Raw genomic sequence first — 6,899 nt, 5'->3', positions numbered from 1 at the left:
GGAGGGGTGCCCGTGGAGGGGTGGTTGAACAGGACCCTGTGGTGTGGAGGGATGGATGAACAGTAGACGATGGAGGGGTGGTTGAACAGTAGCCGGTGGAGTAGCGCGCGGTGGAGGCTGGATGAATAGGAGCCCATGGAGGCTGGATGAACAGGAGCCCGTGGAGGCTGGAGGAGGTCGACGGTGGAGATGAATAGTATCCCGTGGAGTCCCGTTTTGCGGTACGCCACAGCCCTCAGGTTGAACAGGACCCCCGTTTCGACCGTAGCGCTCCAACACAAGTCTGTTTCCTCCGTTTTGCGGTACGCCACACCCCTCCCGATCAACAGGACCCCCGTTTCGACCGTAGGAGGTCCGTTTCCTCCGTTTTGCGGTACGCCACACCCCTCCCGATGAACAGGATCCCATTTCGAATGTGGCCGGACGAACACAAGGTCGTTTCCTCCATTCTGCAGTACGCCAGGCCTCGTTTCCATCGCCTATTCCGTCCAAGCCCTCCCGATGAACACAACGCATTCCGTTGCCTCCCCATGAACACGACGCATTCCGTTGCCTCCCCATGAACACGATGCATTCCGTTGCCTCCCCATGAACACGACGACGACGTTTTTTATCCGTTCCGACCCACCCATGTACACGAGCCCTCGCCGTACGTATGTGCGAGTAGGCGTTCGAGACCCCGCCCGTATGTACACATACGTGGCCGTATTTTCTTTCTTGCACCCTGACCGCTGTACGTACGTGTACATGCTATGTGCGCGCCTCTACTATGACACGTGCGCGCCTCTACATCGACTAGTATATATGTACGTAGACGTTCGCGACCAGAATGAGAACGCTACGTACACTTCGACCAGGTGGGTCCCGACTATCACGCACTTCCTTGCGTGCGAAGATGTAGCTGGTGGGTCCCAACAGTCAGGGGGGCGAATCGTTTTGTTTTTTTGCCTGGACGCACTTCCTTGAGTGCGAAGGTGTAGCTGGTGGGTCCCAGTAGTCAGGGGAAACATTTTTTTCGCGAAATACGGTGGCCCGTCCGGTGGGTCCCCGCTGTCAGGTGGAGGAATACTTATTTTGCACGTAATAAGGAGGCACTTCCTTGCTGCGGCCGTTGACCCAGCTGTCAGCCTCTCCACGTACAGTCCACGTCCGATGGAAGTTGTTCCTTGACCATGTTGACCACGCCGCACCGAGAGAACCAGGGCGGTGGACGACGGCGAGGCCTAGGAAGGGGACGACGGGGATCCGGGGAAGACGCGACAGTGGAAGCCCGCGCGGAGAGGAGTACGAGGCTTCACTGGTTCGGCTGCGGTTTGAGGCTGCCATCGCTGCAGGGCCTGGCTAGCGGTGGGAATAGTAAGGGGCGGTGAGGCCTTCGCGGTAGCACAGCCGGCCATGGGAGGCAGGAGCATGCGGCATGACCGGCGCTGCTTTGGGCGGCTGGAGCAAGAAGACCAGAGGTTGAAGAAGCACTGCAGCCGTTGGATGGACATCGTACGGTCACTGGAGCTAGAATCATTCATATTGACTAAAGTTAACAAAGGCCCCCGTCCCAGTCAACTTAGTAGGCCCACAAGTCAGCCTCCCACCATGGTGGGTCCCAGCTAGCAGGGGCAGTATTCATTTTTTTTGTGCGTAATAAGGAGGCACTTCCGGTGGGTCCGAGCTGACAGCGGGGGGAATGTTTTTTTCGTGAAATACGCTGGCCCGTCCAGTGGTTCCGAGCAGTCAGAGGGGAAACTTTTTTTCGTAAAATAAGGTGGCCCATCCGGTGGGTCCCTGCTGTAAGGTGGAGGAATAATTATTTTGCGCGTAATAAGGAGGCACTTCCTTGCGGCCGCCTGGACCCAGCTGTCAGCCTCTCCATGTACAGTACTCTTATGATGGAAGTCAGTCGTTGACCACGTTGACCACGCCCCGTCGAGAGCACCAGGGCGGTGGTCTGGACGACGGCGAGGCCTAGGAGCAGGCGGCAAGACCGACGCTGCGTTGGGCGGCTGGACCCAGTAATGCAGCAGTTTCCCTTGGACACATTGGCTCCTTTTGTGCAGTTGAACTAAAATCGAAGTCGGAATAAAACCGAGCTTTAATTTTCATATCCCTGTAAGCAACAAAAGGTATAAGGGAAATAATTACTGAGAAATAATGGTTGATGACCTATACTCCCAGAATAAAAACATCTACTGATCTACCTTATCTTAATGGGAAACAAAGCAGGAGAGTAGCAATTCTCAATCAGTGTGATTCATTCATATTAACTGAGACATTATCTTAACAATGCCTTGTTTCAAGATGTATAAATAACGAAAAAGCAGAAAAGTATCATTCCTAAAACAATGTGACTGATTCATTTTAACAGAGACATTATCTTAACAATACCTTGGTTAAACATGTAGAAAGAACTACAAAGCAGGATAGTACCATTTGTAAAACACTGTAAGTCTGTAACTGATATATAATAACAGAGACATTATCTGAACAATACATTTCTTAAACATGTACTCCGGCCGATCCCTAACAGAAATGGTACTCCTGCTGATCCCTAACAAGTGTTTGCAGTTTTGAACTAAGATTCAGTTACAGGGTAGAGTGGGCGCAACAACAGTATGTGCTTCCATCGACTTATAAAGGGGGTGATGCAGAGTTTGTTGTAACAAAGCAACGAGCATCATGTCTGGGTTGGTTCCATTTTTGTTCACCATTTAATGGGAAAAGACAGCAATACAATAGCTTCAATTCAACATTTATTTAAAACAGTACCAATACAAGTAGCACAACATCTCAAAGCACACTGCACAATCATGTGGATGAAGGCCTGTAGTGACCTTTCATGAGACCGACAACGATAAAATATGAATCTGCCAACATGAATAGGAAATCCAATCTCGTTTTGTGCAGTTGCACTGAAATCAAGCAAAGTGTTTCGCGTAGCGAAGTAAAATGTCGCAATAGCAACAAGTTGAATAGATATCCCTGCATAAACATAGGCAAAAAAGGAATCAATTTCTGGCTAATAAAGGAGGATGAAACATGCGGCCACAAAAATGGTAATACCGCCAATCCTAAAAGAGTTGCAGTTTTGAAATAAGATTCAGTAGTTAATTCTGAGAGTGGCATCAATTACTGGCTTATAAAGGGGGTGATGCTGAATTTGTTGTAACAAAGCAACAAGCTGTAGCGACCAGACCTCAAACGGTCCAATCTCTATGCTCAGGTGTCATCCCTGGATCAGTAATGCTGACACCACACAGTACTTGAAGGATTTATAACAGAGTAGCAATCACACACTTATTACATCGAGTGTCTCAAAAGAGAACTTATTACAATAAATATGGCTTATGGCCATCTAATAACGATAACAGCGGAAGGCTTGGAAGATAAGTGAGTCCATCAACTCCAACGACATCACTGAGTATAGAACCACGACCTAAAAACACCTTAATCGTCGTTTGAAAAGTCTGCAACATTAACGTTGCAGCCCGAAATGGGTCAGCACATGGAATATGCTGGCAAAATAACACATAGAGAATAATGGAATGAAATAGGCTATTCTATATGCATATTTGGCTGGTGGAAAGCTCTATGGTTACAGTTTTTGCCTAAAGCCAATTTTTCCCTACTGCAAAGGAATGAATTTTGTTTAACTTTCATGGTAGTTGTTAAACATTGAGAATGGTTGACAGCATTCTCAATCCCAATTAAGCATCATCATTAAACAAAACCCAACAAAATTAATTTTAGAGTAACATGTTGAGATTCACATGATAATCCAGGTACTAGATACTCAAGATGTCCATAACAGGGGACACGGCTAATCATGATTAGTTTATACACTCTGCAGAGGTTTGCGCACTTTTCCCCACAAGACTCGATCGCCTCCGTTTGGTTTCTCGCACTACATGGTGTTTGAGAAAACGGATGACCGAGACATAGTCTTTCAGAAGCGCTAGCACCTTACGATCGGGTAGACCGTTACACCTACTTTCCCCTACATCTGCTAGTCTACCATTGTAAGAGTTCGCACAACTTAATCAACTATGCTAGAGCCCATAATAGCTTGTGGCTGCACACGGAAGTTTCTAGCATGAATAATCTCATGATCCCTTTGAGCCTGGGTGGTGGTCCATAAAGAAAACAGTCGATCGCTGGAATACCCAGGTGCCTCAATCCACCTAGATGTGTATTTAAGTTGCCACCTTAAGTAAACCATTAATTAACAATCTCACATCTGTCATGGATACACTCACCCAATCCACGTCTACTAGCATAGCATGGCATAATAAGCAAACGTAGAAGTAACTCCCAAAGGTTTGATAATAACAGGTAATAGGTACTACCTCAACTACTTCCCAAACCCACAATTTAATTAGATCATAATCATGCAATGTGTCAGGGTTGATCTAGTGCAATAAAACTGGGTAGAGGGAAAACATGATCAAAGTGTTACTTGCCTTGCTGATGATCCGGGAAACCTAGCGATTCGAAGTAGTAAGCGGCGCACTCCAGGTACTCTATCGCAAACAAACAAGCATACAATAAGTACTCAACTAATGCACAGGTAAAACTCAAATAAGAGATCTAACCAGAAAGTTCAACTTAAGAACTCCGGTTGGCAAAAAGAATCATATCGAACGAAGCAACGAAAGACAAACGGCAAAAGAAACAAGCTTCGTTTACTATTCTGGATCTAGGGAAATTTTTACAGTGGCAAAAACTTGTTTGAGTTGGTTAAATGGAAAGAGGGTTTCGAGACGAAACTCCAGGCGCTTGAATCGCCTGATTCCGATAAACAAGCGAAAAGTTAAACTAAAACGAAAATTGGATCAGGAATCGCGATCAGAAAAATCACGGATTTAATCCGAGAAAAAGAAAAATGACGGACGTTCGTTAAAACGAACGAACGGACGAACGCTCACTAAATAAATAAACTCGAAAAACCGATCTATTTAAAAAAACTAAAACTAAAAAAACTAACAAAACTGACGGAAAACCGATCGGTTTCCTAAAAAAATGGCGGCAGTCCGGCGAGGCGGCGACCAGCGGCGGCGGGCGGGCGGCGGTGGCGGTGCGGGCGGTGGCGGCCTAGCATTAGGGTTTCGGGGCGGGGGCGCGGCTTGGGCTTGGCCTAGGGCCTCGGGGCGCTATATGAAGGCCCGGCCAGGCGGAGTCCTGGCCGGTTATGGCCTAAGGTCAGTTTGGACTTTTTTTAAAATAATTATGCTTGAAAAAAACAAAAGAAATACTAAATGGAGTCCCAAAATCCCAAAATAAATTTTCCCCGGATTCTAAAATCAAGCCGCACAGGATGAACATTTATTTGGGGCCTAAATGCAATTTTGAAAAACGCGCATTTTTCCTAAATTCAAATAAAATAGCAAATAAAACCAAAAAAATCTTATTTGATTTTTTTACTAAATCCCCAATATTTCTTTATTTTGGGAAAGTCATTTTATTCCCTCTCTCATAATTTTTGTAATAGAAATAATTGAAGATAAAATAAATGAAATCAAATACGAAAATATCGAAATCCCCAACACTCTCCGAGGGTCCTTGAGTTGCGTGAAATTTCTAGGATCAACCAAAATGCAATAAATATGATATGCAATGATGATCTAGTGTATAACATTCCAAATTGAAAATTTGGGATGTTACACAAGCATCATGTCTGGGTTGGTCCCATTTTTGTTCACTACTTAATGGGAAAACACAGCAATACAATAGCTTCAATTCATCATTTATTTAAAACAGTACCAATACAAGTAGCACAGCATCTCAAAACACACTTCACGAGCATGTGGATGAAGGCAAGTACCAACCCGTAGTGACGCACACAAGATCACGTAGGAATCTGCCAACATGAAAAGGAAATCCAATCTCGTTTTGTGCACTTGCACTGAAATCAAGCAAACTGTTTCGCGTAGCAAAGCAAAATGTCACAATCACTCGTAGAAAAAGGGCCTTCAGTCCCGGTTGGACTAAAGGGTTGGTACTAATGCCTATCTCTTTAGTCCCAGTTAAATCCAGAACCGGGACTAAAGGGCGCGGCCACCAACCAGGACTAAAGGAAATTTTATGATTTTCTTTTTTTGAAATTTGTTTTTGCTTTTTTTTGAAAAAAATTGATTTTCAAATTTCTGAATTATTTTAACCTCTAGTCTGTAATCACCACCCCTCATCACTTCTCAATTTATCCTCTAATCACCCCTCATCATTCCAAATCATCTAACTTCCCGAACGGTCACCCATCCTCCCACTCCCCCAGCCTGAGCACGCTTAACTTCCGGGTTCTATTCTCCCTCGCTCCAAGTCTGCACTTGTTGTTTTCCTGACAATACTAAGATGTCAATCCTATTAACCTTCAGGAATTTTGCTTGAGCATGAAGTGACACATTTCATAGTTTTATTTTGAAACTATTGTTTTAAAAAACAATAATTATTTAGTAACACTAATATTTCTTGAATAATTAGTTTGACCATTGTTTGACCATAGTTTGACCAGATTTGACCAAAATTGAAATAACAGAAATAATTATTTAGTAACACTAATATTCTAGAATAATTAGTTTGACCATTGTTTGACCACAGTTTGCCCACTGTTTGAATTTTTTTCGATTTTTTTCACTCTATATCTTAAAAGCCCCGTAACTTTTTTCTATTAGGTTTTTGAGGATTTTGAAAATGTTTAACGGGGTTCCCGCTGTTAAATTCGGATGTAACTTTTCGAGTAGATGATTTTTCATATAAAAAACTTTTTCATCCAAGTTACTATGCAAAAGTTATGCCCATTTTTACAAATTTCAGAGAGATTTTGCAAATAAAGTCAAATTTTCCCACATATCACATGGGAAACTTATTTTCTTTTATTTTTTGACATTTCCATCATTTTCTTTTATTTTTTT

Source organism: Triticum dicoccoides, chromosome 7A (assembly GCF_002162155.2).
Source record: "Triticum dicoccoides isolate Atlit2015 ecotype Zavitan chromosome 7A, WEW_v2.0, whole genome shotgun sequence".
In the NCBI taxonomy this organism is placed as follows: Eukaryota; Viridiplantae; Streptophyta; class Magnoliopsida; order Poales; family Poaceae; genus Triticum; species Triticum dicoccoides.
Note: the sequence above shows the minus strand (reverse complement) of the source record.